The sequence below is a fragment of the Alligator mississippiensis genome, chromosome 15, assembly GCF_030867095.1.
Source record: "Alligator mississippiensis isolate rAllMis1 chromosome 15, rAllMis1, whole genome shotgun sequence".
Classification (NCBI taxonomy): Eukaryota; Metazoa; Chordata; order Crocodylia; family Alligatoridae; genus Alligator; species Alligator mississippiensis.
In genome coordinates this window covers 8,387,883-8,402,095 of record NC_081838.1, presented here as the reverse complement: position 1 = coordinate 8,402,095, position 14,213 = coordinate 8,387,883, and the positions used below count along the sequence as shown (strand labels likewise).

The 14,213-nt window shown below is 47.0% G+C and overlaps 1 long non-coding RNA gene across 1 annotated transcript in view; it reads right to left on the bottom strand.

The window, feature by feature from the left end:
* LOC132245663 (uncharacterized) overlaps positions 1-5,733 on the bottom strand; it is a 56,820-nt gene extending 51,087 nt beyond the window's left edge. The window contains exon 1 of the long non-coding RNA XR_009457364.1: positions 5,572-5,733. This is a non-coding gene — a long non-coding RNA (uncharacterized LOC132245663). The remainder of the gene's footprint in view (positions 1-5,571) is intronic.
* Between the last annotated feature and the right edge of the window lie 8,480 nt (positions 5,734-14,213).

Sequence of the window (14,213 nt, the reverse complement as noted above, 5' to 3'; positions counted from 1 at the left end):
AACCAGAGCTGGGATCACTTGCACGGAATGATGGATACTGTGGAGAAGGTCAGGCTCAGGACATCAAACCTCAATCCCTGCCCAAACCTCAGTCATGGGACTTATAACATCCACTCTTCACAGACAGGGCTTTGGTATTAACAAGGCAGGTCTTAAATTGCAAAATAGCCTCAATAACCCAAGGAGAAGAGCCTGGGTCTTTGTTCGGCCTGTTGTGAAATTAGGGGTTGTGGATGATATTTAGATCTGGGTCTACACGTGAACCCTTTGCTGTCTTTGCCTCCTCTGCCAAAGGTTAGGGCTGCCTAGCTTTAACTGGCACTGGCCACATCTGGAGTCCTGTGTGCAGTTTTGGGCCCCCCATTACAGAAATGATGTGGACAAATTGGAGACAGTCCAGCGGAGGGCAATGAACATGGCTGGGGGGCTGGGGGACAAGACTTCTGAGGAGAGGCTGAGGGAAGAGGATTTATTCAGTCTGGAGAAGAGAAGACTGAGGAGGGATTTAATAGCAGCCTTCAACTCCTTGAAGGGGGGTTGCAAAGAGGATGGAGCTGGACTGTTCTCAGTGGTGGCAGATGACAGAACAAGGAGCAGTACTCTCAAGTTGCAGCAAGGGAGGTTTAGGTTGGATATTAGGAAACACTTTTTCACTTGGAGGGTAGCAAAGCACTGGAACAGGTTACCCAGAAAGGTGATGGCATCTCCATCCTTGGAGGTTTTTTAAGACTCAAATAGACAAAGCCTTGGCTGGATGATGTAGATGGGGCTGGTGCTGCTTTGAGCAAGGGGTTGGACTAGATATGACCTCCTGAGGTCCCTTTCAACTCGCATTGTCTATGGTTGTCTAAAATGGTGCCTATAGCACAGGACTCAGTTTGCTTGAGGGTGAGCAGCATGGTCCAATGGTTAACACACTTTAGCGGGAGACAGAAGACCTCTTGTCTGTCATGGCCTCACTGCAAGACCGTGGGGAAGTCACCCAGCTTTTCCATACTTTGATTTCCCGGTCTCTCGCATGGCTGCAATGATATCGAAGCACCATTGTTAGAGCACAACATGATCCATGGATCAGACGTGCAGGACGTGATCCATTCCTGCCTTTGAAGGATCTGCCTGAGAGTTTTCACTGGAGTTGAAGGGAGGCAGGCACCCAACTCCTACTGCAATTCACTCTCTTAGGCTCCTGGCAAATCCTGGGCATTATGTTCATCCACCGAGACACTCTAGGGACCCTTCAGAAGGTCAAAGGTCACATGAGCCTGGTATCCTATTGGGTTATCATGGTTAAAGCATGACAATTCCTGTATCCAGTGGCACACCAGGGTGTGATATAGCTGGCATCACATCTGCCTGGCCAGCCCAAATGCCCAGGTACCACTCACTCTTGTGACAACTGGGGGCAGCATCTGGCATGAATCCAGAGCAAGGCCGACATTTTTACTGTCCTGGAACTGAACCAAGAGACTTTCACCACTTAGCCACTCCCCCATCCCCCCACCAGCCCATCAGAAAGCTTCACCAAGAGGAAAAAAAAAATCTCATGATTTTCCTTTTCCTCAATGATGGATTTATACAGGGCGCTTGCCCTATGCAATTGCTTTTGCAGCACAAAGGTGCTTTCTGTAGGCAACCATTTTTTAAGATTCTTTTTTCCCCAGAGCAGAGGAAAAGGGGAGGGGAGAACCCCATTAAACTCCTGGAAATGGCCAGGAGATCTGTTGTCTAGGGGGAGAATAAATAAGAATCTTGCAGTTTCCTCACCGGGAACCGACGTTCTTTTTTAGTAGCCAATTTGATTCACTTTTCAAGGAACAGGTTTTCATGCTTTGTGCATTTATTTCCTAATTTTATTATGCCATTTAATTAGATCATGCACATTGGTTTTATTGTTAAAACATGTCCTTGTTTTCTTTATAACTGGATTTCATGGCACTACAGGGACATTTAGGAAAATATCATATGAGCTGCATTCCAGCATCTACGGTGGAAGTCAAACCTCGATCTCAGCCGCGCGGCTGAGCCATAAATCTCGTCACAGATGGAAAAAGCAGAATATTATTCACAGTGTGCAGAGCGCCAGCAATTCCAGTACAGTTAGGGACACCCCCCACCTCCAGAGCACTTAAATTACAACCCTGGGAGGAATGGAGCGGTGCGGTAACTCTTCCTGGAAGGACACTGAGAAGTTGTTTGCAAGATCCTCTTTTACAAGCTGACAATACTGAGGAGCAGGCCCCCAGAGGCTCCATATTTCACATTGTCTGCAACGCTACTGAGCTTGTCTCGTTCCCTGTCTGAACTGGAGGTCAGAAAACACTTTCCACGAGAACTGCAGGTATCTGTAGGTGGGTTTCCAACTTCCAGGCAGACCAGTCTGATTTCCTTTGACATGTACCTTTTGAGGACCTTTGCTTCAAGAAGACATTTCCCCAAGTTCCTTGCAAAAACCATGTGTGATCTAACCTGGGTGGATTAACGCTGTTTTAATGGCAGGTTGGGGAGGGAGTTCTTCTTGACTTCTGAAAAAAAAAAAAAAAACCACCCAAAAAACAGATGGCTGCCAGAGAAGAACAGAAAAAAATATATATTTTGAATTCCCAGAACCATTTCTCATTGATTTCTCCAGGGACATCTGAGTTTAAACAAAAAGTGTAGACACTTGATCAACAGCACGGTGGTTGGATTCAGGAACCTGAGAACGCTGGGGTTTCGCTCTCGATTCAGAAGGGCTGGAGTTTAACTGGAGTTTGAAAGAGAACTGGATGAATACATGAAGCAATTTGTACTGGGAGAACCTGAGATGGGTTAGACAGATGCAGACACCTGAAAAGTTTGATTTGTATACAGTTGCAAACTGTGGCTGTGTATAGAGCAATGATGCTCAGTCATGGCATGATGAGATCCTTGCACGGGTGCTGCAGGATGCCATGTAGTATTAGCTGTAAGAGGTGTACAAAAATCTATGCATGATTCATAAGATACACTGAGATTTCATACAGGAATCCAGAGTGTCCAAATCATTTGTCCCTGCTATGATCTTTCTGAGCTTTTTGCAACACAAGATTTGCTTTATGTAGCAGGTTTGGGGTTATTGCTTAGCTCCAACAGTCAACTTAAGTCTCTCACACCATACATTTATCCCCAGGCACCTTTGGTGTACAGGAATCAACATAAACCAGTCCTCAAAACACCCCCATAAACACAGTCCATACAGGGCAACTCACAGTCCTGAGGTTTCTCCCCAGACCCTGAGAACATGCTGCTGGTTTTTTGCTGCTCCTTCGGTTGTGGTTTAGTCTTCCTTCGCTCTCTCATGCAAGTTCCCTCTGCTGGTCTTGGGAGGCTTGCTGCCTCCAGCCTCACAGCCCTGGGTCTCTTGCTAAACCCTGGGAGAGTACTTGGATTTGTTTTGCCACCTCTAGGCAGGCACCCTCTCCCTCTCTTAGTCTTCTTCCCCTGGCTCCTCTTGCCAGGTGCTTTTTAGTTTCTTGTGGGCCAGCTAAATATCCTTTGCAGCTGGTCCACTTCCCCTAGGCAGCCTGCAATCAGTGCCTACTGCCTTCAGCTTGGCTGTAGTCCCTGCAAACCTGCAGACTCCTAGGCAGCCTGCTACACTCTAGTATTTGTCCATAATTGAAAAATGAGGGAAATCCAAGAGCCAATGTTTTCCAAGGGGGGGCCTTGAGTCTAAAAAGGATGAGAGCCACTGATACAGCATCTCCATGGTTTTTAGCTGGGAGGAATCTCAGCGGTAAAGACATGTCTCTCATTGTTCAGCTAAAAGGTTAATTCCATTATTTAGAAGCCACCTGAAACTACCTACCACCAGGAGCCTTGATCTCAGACACACACAAAGCCAGTATGCTATCTAAAACTTCTATTGTCTCTTGGGCCTGGGAATGTCTAGTGGCTTTCTAGTGACGTTTTTGGGTGTTGAGAGATGCTGTGAGAACAGGAGCAGTTTTGTGTCCTCTTCTTGAGACCAGGAAGTTCAGAGATAAAACAGAACTGGGAAGCCACTAGATCAAAAGTGACCTGAAATTCAGAGTAAGCTTTATGATTTGAAGTGGGAAAGAAATGTCTTCATTTACCTAACACCTTCCCTATAAGGAAGGAAGTGTCCCCATTAGTACTAATAGCAAAGAAGGGGCTTCACCTGGGAAGAAGAGTGGATACTAAAGGCCTCTTTAGTCTACTAGGGACACAAAGAACAAGAATCAATGGCTGGAATGAATTCTGGGCAAATCAACCTGAAAGAAGAGGTATATTTTTTATAAGCAAGTGTGCTTTGACCATAGGAAGGGAAGTAAAGGATGCTTCATCACTTGAATTTCCTGTTCAAGACTGCATGATTTTCTGGATGAAATAATTTAGCCAAGCATCAGTTATTGGACTCACAACAGGAGTAATAGAATGAACCTTTAAGGCAATCCTGTGTTTGCAATCCCATTTCCAACCTTGTTCCATGTCTGGGCCAAGCCACCTTCCTCCAATGGCTGGCAGCCTCACTTGCTGGGATCCCACCTGGGATCATGACCCTGAGTTAGGGAACCACTGCTCTATTTTTTATGGGATAGAGAAAGTCAAAATACATGATCTGTGAATCTCTGAATCACACCCATAACCAAGACAGCTCCAGTGTTATGAAAGTTTGGCCTGGGTTCAATGGAGTGTTGTAATTAAATTAAAGAAAGCGAAGCCTGTTTTCTGCAAATGTTCCCTAGAATTGTCCTATGAGTGCCTACAGGCTGTTCTGGGAGCTGGTGGTCCCTGGACTGGATCTTCCAAGGAGCCTTTGTGATTTACAGAAGAGTCCAACTGAGCATCTAAAGAACAGCTGGATTTTCACAGCTGCTTGCTGTGTACCAGGTAAGAAGGAGCTGTTCTGAAGGTCTCAGCCCCCAAATGATTTGGGACACGATGACTGCTGGAAAAGCTGCTCCAAAGTTCATTTGAAATTCTAGCCCCGTGTTTTTGATTTCTATGCTCCCTGGAGCAGTCTAGTTTCACTGGCACAGATGCAAACAGAAGCAGAATCTTTGTTAACAATAATAATAATAATATCAGCAATAATAATTTGGAGAGAGTTCAGAGAGAAGCCAAGCGAATGATTAAAGGTGGGGAAACATGCATTAGTGTGAGAGAGTCTGTTTGCTTATCAAAAGAGGGTGAAGGAGGAACCCTCAGGCACCTACACTGCTTTTCAGCCAGGCAGAAAAAGGTATAACCACCCCAACTGGTTGGCAGCTGATGTGAGATAAAGTCAGGCCAGAAATCAGGTGCAAATATTTAACAATCACAAGGATGAGCCATTGGAACAGCTCACCAAAGGCTGTGGGTGCAGTCTCCATTGCTGACTATTTTTCAGTGCTGCAGCTCAAGCAAGAATTACTTTTGGGCCATGCCATGGCCTGGCTTATACAGGAGGGCAGATGAGATGGTCACCCTGGCCTCTTATTGAGCCTTTTTACCTCCACAGATGTCAAAACATTTTACCGAGGGAAGCAAACATCATTCCTTCCATATTACAAGTGGGGAAACTGAGGCATGAGAAGAGCAGTGACTCACCCATTCTTCAGGTAGGTCGTAGACCCACTCCAGTCCTTCCTCATGCTGCCTCCCTGCACACCCGTTTCTTCTAATCTGGGATTGGAAATAAGAGGATGGTGACTTTTCTGCCCAATCACAAGTCAGCAGGTATCACAGGCATTCCAAGTGCTCACAACCAGTCCATAAAGCAAAATACATTCACAAAGAATGAGAACAACGAACCGATTCGTTGAGCCGATCATGGCCATGCAGCAAGCAAAAAAAGAGGCTCCAAAGGTTGGCTAAATTATTCACTGGAAATTATTCATTTGGCTCAAATTTCAGTCTGCTCTTGGAATGTCTTGAACTCGTTTAACATCTTGCTGCACACCACAACTATGTCAGGCTTTCCCTACATATTGATTGCAACACCTGGAAGTTGTTTTTTGGCTAACGTCTGGCTGAGTTGATGCCATCTGCAAAGGTTGCTTCTCCGTGTGGAGAAAGCAATAAGCATTGCAGCTGCTTTGAGTTGGTAAGTACCCATAAGTCCCTGCTCCCTGCCAGGTACACTGGCTTAGATCAATGCAAATGACTTCTCAAGGTGGTCTGGACAGACTTGCCACAGGGGAAGCTTCAAAAATGACTTGCGTGTAGCAATGCAGTGATATCTGCCTGAAACAACAGCACTGAGGACGGATAAGGACGAGTCCAGCCGAGAGCGACAGAAGTGATTAGAGGCCTGGAAAACAGGACGTATGAAAAGATGAAAGAATTAGGATTGTTTAGTCTGGGAATTAGGATTGTTTTAGAGATAGGATTGTTTAGTCTGGGAATTAGGATTGTTTAGTCTGGAAGACAGAAGAGTGAGGGGGGATTTGATAACAGTTTTCAAACAGATGAAGGGTGAATATAAAGAGGATGAAGACTGTGGCCAAAGGGAACAAGACACAAGCAGTGGCCTTCAACTGCAGCGAAGGAAATTTAGCTTGGAGATGAAGAACTTACTACAACCGTGAGTCACCATTAGAACAAGCTGCCCAAAGAGGTGGTGGGATCTCCATCCTTGGAGTTGGGTTTTCTCAGTGGCCGTGGGGAACAGGACTAGGAAAAATGGCCTCAAAGTGTAGCAGATGAAATTTAGGTTGGAGATCAGGAGAGACATTTTTTATCCCCAGAGAGTTAAGAGCCTCAGGAACAAAGAGACTTAGGAACTAGACACCTGAGCCCCTTTATGGACTAGGCTTTAATGTCTCTGGGCTTTTATACATGTGCTCTAGGAGTATGTGCATGTGTGGGGAGGAACTTTAATTAGAGTGGCTCCTAGAGCCACTCTGATTAAAGTGCCTGGAGCATCATGTGTATCATCAAACGAGCTTTAGTTAAAGCGCCTCGCCCCCATTTTTCAGCACAGGGACGCTGATACACGTGATGCTGGAGACTGCTAGAGCATGGTAATTACCATGTTCCAGCACACTCGATTAATCGAGTTTGCTCCGGCGTGCTGTAATTACAGCGTGTCGAAGCAGCCTCCCTGCATGAATATAGGCACCCTTTGTGCCTCAGTTTCCCTTATCTGGAAGATGGGGATAACAGTATTGCCCTGCAGGAGCCATGTCAACACCTAGCACAGGGAGACATTTGCAGGAGGAAGGGTAAATACTTTATGTACTCCGCATTTCTGTGTTCATTGCGGGTGTGCTGGAGTTGGGATGGATTGCAGCCCTCCCCCGAGATGCAGCCCTCAGAGAGAAACATCTCCCTATTATTAGCCTCTTGATGCTGCAGTGCTGAGCTCCTCTGGAGTCTCACCTGTACCAAAGCCGCTTTTCTACCCCTGAAAAATGTGCTGAGCTGGATGGTGTCCATCTTGATTTACACCTGGCTCAATAAACGGGAGATTTCCAGGCCCTGATCCTAAGCCCTGCTATATTAGTGTATAACAGGCCAAACCCGAGCCCTGCTGTTCCAGCAGAGAGGAATTTGGGCCAACTTGTTTAAAATTCCTTTCTCCGCACAGAAAGCCATTTGCTGCGAAGTTTAGCCTTGGGGAGATTTATTTCCTTGTTAGCTGCGGATTTTCCTATTAGCCCATCTCGAAGAAGCATGAGTGAATTCTACAGTGCGCCAGCTGTTTTGCTCTATACAGGTACATATTACAGCCGTCATTAAACAGCCTGTCATTCTGAGCTTTCTAATTACCGTATGAATAGAGAGTGCCTTGAACAGATCAGTGGATTGTTCCATTGTGACTTACAAAGGGAATCATAAATGGAAAAGATGCAAACATTTTTTTTTTAATTTAAAGGGAAACCCACTCATCAAATGCAGGCTCACGTTTCATAAAGTGAACTTTAAAAGGCTTTTAGAGAAAAAAGAATCTAGAATATTTCATTCTCCCCTCCCCTTTTCATTGCATTTTTTTAAAACATTTTCATTTAACTAAGCAAGAAGAAATCAGCACAAGATAGAACCACGGAGCCAAGACATATGGTAAAGGAGATTGATTCCAATATTCCAATAAGCAGTAATATACTGCTAAGAGGAGCTGTGCTAGCAGTCAGCAGTTTTCATGGTAACAGTCTGCTCCTTTGTTGTAGCCAGTTCAGAGTTTTGTCCTGTTTTTCCAGAAGAAAATGAAGCATTTTTGCCAAACTGTTTTTTTTTAAACAAACAAACAAGCAAACGTTCCCCTGGCCCATGCAACAAAATGTGCTTTTCCGCTTGCTGTCGGCAGCTGAGCTTCTTACAATCTTGAATGTCTTTGTCCTTGGAGCATCCTTTTATCTAGGAAAGTTGTAGCATTATTTATTCCTGTCTTTCGAGTAGGCAATGAAGGCACATTGACAATGAGATATCACAAGAGATATAGGTGGAGCAATATCTAACGTATAGCAGGCTAGAGTGGGACCCCTGTATTAGGGTCTCTGCTCAATGCAGAGGGAGAGTCCGGTGTCTCACGATAGGAAGCCAATGTGTCCCAGGGCTGAAGCTGCCCAAAGTCATTGTGATGAACATGTAGCCAACCAGTGACAACACTGAAGACAGGGATGTTTCCAAAATCTGGCCCCTTACTCAGCACTACCCATTGGCACACACATCCCTTCTCAACCCAGAACTCAAAACCTTCTACACCCTTTTTTGTGAGTACTGAGATGAGCTCATTCTTTGCTCTGAAAGGCTGGTGGTGCCTGTTTTGTAGCCTAGTGGTTGGAGCACTCTCCCAGGAACTCAGACATCCAGGTTTCATAGATTTCAGAGACATTAGGGCTGCAAGGGACCTCAGAAGATCGAGTCCAGCCCCCTGCTCCAGGGGCAGGAAGTCAGCTGGGGTCACAGGATCCCAGCAAGATAAATGTCCAATTGACTCTTAAGGGAGTCCAGAGTAGGTGCTTGCACCACCTCCAGCGGCAGTCTGTTCCAGGCCTTGGGGGCTCAGACCATAAAGAAGTTCTTCCTTATGTCCAGCCTGAAACGGTCTTGGAGAAGTTTGTGACTGTTTGAACTTGTCATCCCATGGGGCGCTCTGGTGAGCAGGTGTTCCCCCAGATCCTGATGCAAACCCTTTATATATGTGTAGGCAGCCTCCAGGTCCCCCCTGAGCCTGAGCTTTTCCAGGCTGAAGAGTCCCATAGCTCTCGGCCTCTCATCATAAGGTCTGTTTTCCTGCCTTCTGATCATGTGTGTGGCTCTCCTCTGGACTCTCTCAAGCTTCTCCACATCTTTTTTAAATTGTGGAGCCCAGAATTGGATGCAGTACTCCAGCTGTGGCCTTGCCAAGGCTGAGTACAGTGTGAGGATAACATCCTGGGATTTGCTAGACAAGCATCTATGGATGCAACCAAGAGTTTTGCTCACTTTGCCGGCTGCAACATCACATTGGTGGCTCATATTCATTTTGTGGTCAATCATGACCCCCAAGTCTCTTTCGGCCATGGTGCTAGCAAGTGTAGCACTGCCAGGCCTATAAGCATAAATCTAGTTCAAGTCCCCCCTCTGGCTGAGGGGGTTCAAACCCGTATCTTCCCTTAGACCATCAGATAGTTGATGTTGGGGGTATTTTTCACCTCTCCTGGGGACACTATATCACTGTATGGAGAAGAATTCCAGAAGCACTGGGCAAGGAAGATCCCAACCAAAGTCACAGTATGAACAACCAAGTCTTCTGCAAACACAATGTCATGCTTAATGCAAAATGCATAACTAATTAGGGGAAATGGGAACACAGGACTCTCCCAGGTTTGCTCCAGCAAACCTCTTTTGTGTGTGAATAGGCTTGGGAGAGGGGCAATCCTTAACTTCTAATACAAGTCAACTCTTTGGTGAAGGCAAGCCAGAGAAGAAGTGATTCTTCCCCTCTGTTCAGCACTGGTGAGGCCACATGTGGAGTCCTGTGTCCTTGCGCCCCCCACCCCCCTCCACTACAGAAAGGATGTGGACAAATTGGGAAAAGTCTAGTAGAGGGCAATGAAAATGGATCGGGGGCTGGGGGACATGACTTATGAAGAGAGGCTGAGGGAACTGGGCTTATTTAATCTGGAAAAGAGAAGACCGAGGGGGGATTGAATAGCAGCCTTCAACTACTGGAAGAGTGGTTCCAAAGAGGATGGAGCTGGACTGTTTTCAGTGGTGGCAGATGACAGAACAAGGAGCTATCTCAAGTTGCAGCAAGGGAAATTTAGATTAGATATTAGGAGGAACTTTCTCACTAGGAGGGTAGTAAAGCACTGGAACAAGCTACCCAGGGAGGTGGTGGACTCTCCATCCTTGGAGGTTTTTAAGACCTGGGTAGACAAAGCTTTGGTTGGGATGATCTAGTTGGGGCTGGTCCTGCTTTGAGCAGGCGTTGGACTAGATGTGATCTCCTGAGGTCCCTTCCAAGCCTCATGCTCTATGATTTTATGATACTAAGAGTGAAACCGAGGCATCTAGTTATATTATCCATCATAAGAAAAAGGGTGGAAGGCAGAGTAACAATGGATGCTACAGCGATAAGCATCAGATGTGAAATCAGGATTTAGCACCCTCAGTGGTGGCAGGGATCAGGGCACTGGCAGTGGCCAGCCAAGCAGTGGTCACCAGGCTAGTGATCACTGGGCTTGGCCAGCAGTAGCCACCATTTGTGCCCGCTCTCAGTCAGTGCCTACCCCTAGTTATGCTGATAATCATAATGAGATTTGAAAAATCATTTCTGGATTAACCCTTGACTCCCACAGGGAAGTGATGCTGATTGACACTGCGGAGCTGTCAGTGGGAACAAATTGATACCGGGGGTAACCCTGAGGATCACCTTCAAGTGCTGTAAACAGTCTGTCACCCTCACCATCTACAGTTCATTTTGTGGCCCACACCAAAGCCACCCACAGGGTGCTTCCTCTTCCTTGAGTGGAATCAGGCTGCCCGCCTTCTGTGCTTATATCTAATCATGAGTAGTAGAGACAAGAAGTGGGGTGCAGAAGGGCTGGCAGCTAGCCACAGGGAATTTTGGGATACTGCTGGGGGGGCTAAAGGTTTCATCAGGGAAGGGAGGGGACTACAAGGTCCACCTCAGCTCTTGAAGAGTGTCCTTCGAGCCGTCTTTCCAACTGCAAACTCAGAGATCTGAATGCATTAACAGCAGTCCAACATGAACCCGACCAAAACTACAAGGATACTGAAGGCTGCAGAATAAATCACTGGGAAGGTAATTTTCCTTAGCTTTGCAATCAAGTTTCAGACTTGACCTTTGACCTTGATGTCACAATAAAGTAGCCATTCGTAACGGGTGGAATTTACCCGGCGCAGCGGGCCGCAACTGGCCATATGACCCGCATCAGAGCCATCAGTGGGCCATAACCTTGTGACAGCTCTCCGCAGATAGGTGAAATCACCTAGTACCGTATTTCCTCGCATACAACATGCCCCAGAATAAATTATGCACCTTGTTTTTGAAAGTCAGAATGAAGGGGGAAGAAAGGGTCTTTCGTGGCAGCAAATAAACTGAGCAGCTGCAGCTAGAGAGCAGTGCCTGCTCATTGGTTTTCTCCCAGCGAGTTACATGACGACTTTACTTTCGCTTTTGGCTAGTAAGCAACAGAAACTGCTTTTACCATATTTCTCATGTATAATGAGGACTAAAATTTCCAGCAGCTGGTTTTGGGAAAAGGTCGTTGCTGGACATGAGACAATACGTTATTCACTCTGCAGACTGGTACCTCTGACAGTCTGCATGCACTAATGATGTCTCCCATGGAGGAGGTATAGGGCGTGACAAACTCACCGGTGGCCCCAGGCTGGATCTGGAATGCATGGAGCCTCCTAGGCCTGATCTGGACCTAGTAGCAGTGGCAGGGTAGGTGTTGGTGGTGAAGGGGTGGAGTAGCCCTCCCCCTGCCACAGACATGTATGCCCAATGGGGCTTCATGTCCCAATTTTCAGTGGCAGGCTCCACCACCGCTCACTTCACCCCCAAATTCCTGGCCCTCCTGAGAGCCCTGCAGATAAAACTGCTCTATAGGTTGGATCCAGCCATCAGGGCATATGTTTGACCCCCCTGCTTTATATAGGAATAACAGACTTGTTTCCAATTTTGCCTTTAGAAATACCTGGTAACTTTAGTCTCTATTTTCCTCCTTCCACCACCCTTACCCCTTGCCTTTCTCTTGACTGATTGCTTGCATTTATTTCCTTTTGATTTGAACCCCTCCCTCCCCCCCCCCCCCCCACACACACACTGGCGCTCCACACCCCGGCCGTTCTTTACACTGAAAAAAAGCCAAATGCCGCCCGAGCAGCTCTTTCTGAATGAGCCACGGCTCAGAGTCAAACCTGAACATTTGCCATCCATTTACTTTTCACATTGATTCTCCTGCCTCTCCTCAAAGGGCAGGGGAAAGAAATGAGCTTTCTAGCTTGCCCTTGAAAATGGCAAATCCAGGCTATTTTGGATCAAGGACACAAACAAGTAATAGCCTCTGGGCTCTTCCACAGAATACCCTAGCAATCACCCTCCTCTGTATTGCATAAAGCATCAGGGCCTCCACATCCTTCACATAACGCAGTGTTTCTCGGTGCACAAGGAGAGGCAATCTCTGCAGTAGACTGTTCTTGATCCAAGTAGGTTAAGGCAAACACCTTATGCTCTGTCCAGCACCCTATATATCATCGGTGCAATATTCCACATGAAACTCCTTTTAACTGGAATGCCTTTAGAGCCTTTCAATCTATCAGGGAACCAGCCTCCAGGAAGCCAGGTACAATCAGCTTAGAAATCAGGCATGATTTTTTTATGAGCAGGAAGAACCTGACCCACCCTACCAACTTAATGGTGGATTCTTTCAAAGATGTCTTCAGATTGTTCTGGTAAAGGTCCTTTAGGATAATGTGACACACTGAGCTCAAAAATGGGGGCAACTGAGTGAAACTCAATGACCTGTGATATTCAAGAGTGCAGACTAGACCGTAGTGGCTCCCAACCCATGGCTGTTACCCAGCATGTCACCGTGAGAGCCTCAGAGGAAATTAAAAAGTGAAAACAGGGCAAGTAAAATATGACATTACCCTCAGCATGTAACTTGCTTAGGATCGTTGGCCAAGGATGGGGACTGCTGGCCTTGATGAGTGCAAGGTCCCTTTTTGACCATAATGTTCTGCCTCTACGGGTGACAGTAGCTAATTCAGACTCCCCTGCTCTAGTTTTGAGCTAGATGGCTCAGCCACAGGGAGGAACCTGGCGAGGGTAGGGTCGAGCTCAGTGCAGATGAAGAACCTGAGTCTATCTGGCTTCTTCACAGGTGTTATGCCTTATAATCATAGTAGGACCATCAGGCTGGAAGGGACCTCTGGAGGTCACATGTCATTCAACTCCCTGCTCATCCCTATCCAAACCATCCTGTCCGAGTGCTTGTTTATCCAGTTCCTAAAACTACACAATCATCCGTGCTGTACATTTGCAAGACATATCGGCCAAAGACCCCCAAAACCCTTTACCTTGCTCCAAGTAAAGCAAGTAGGGGATGAGGGCTTTCAGTATTCTGCCGCTGCAAGGGGTTTTAAAATGCACTCAAGATATCCAAGGAAGAGGATGCCCCCTGCTACAGAGGAAGACAAAAGCTCTGGGGCAGGAGTAGACAAAATGTGGCCCGCCAGGCCATTCTCTCCAGCCCGCGGGGCCCCTAAAAAATTTAGAAAATTAATATTTATCTGCCCCTGGCTGCCTGTCACGTGGCCCTTGATGGCTTGCCAAAACTCAGTAAGTGGTCCTCTGCCTGAAATAATTGCCTGCCCCTGCTCTAGGGTCTCTACCAATGTGGCAATCCATCTGACCCTGAGCAGTGGGCCAGGACCCTATAACCAGAAATCATCACTTGAGTCCCAGCAGGATCACTGGCACATCCCAGGGGCCTTGGCTGTAGTCAGCATGCACTGCTTTTGAGGAAGGCAAAGAAACCCCTGGACATCTGGACAAGAGGGGGAAAATTTCTCTTCCAGCCCCATGTGGCAGGCAGGGAGCCGGCTCTGGGGCCAGGGCTGGGATCTTGGGGTGGTGACAGTGATAGGCCGGGGCTGACGGCAGAGCTGTAATCTGCTGCCCACACCCCCCTGCATGCAGAACCCATGACCCTCGCAGGGCAGTGGATTGTGGTTCTGCCCCAGGCCCCAGCCCCATGCTGTCATTGCCCCGCAGTTCCACACCATGATCC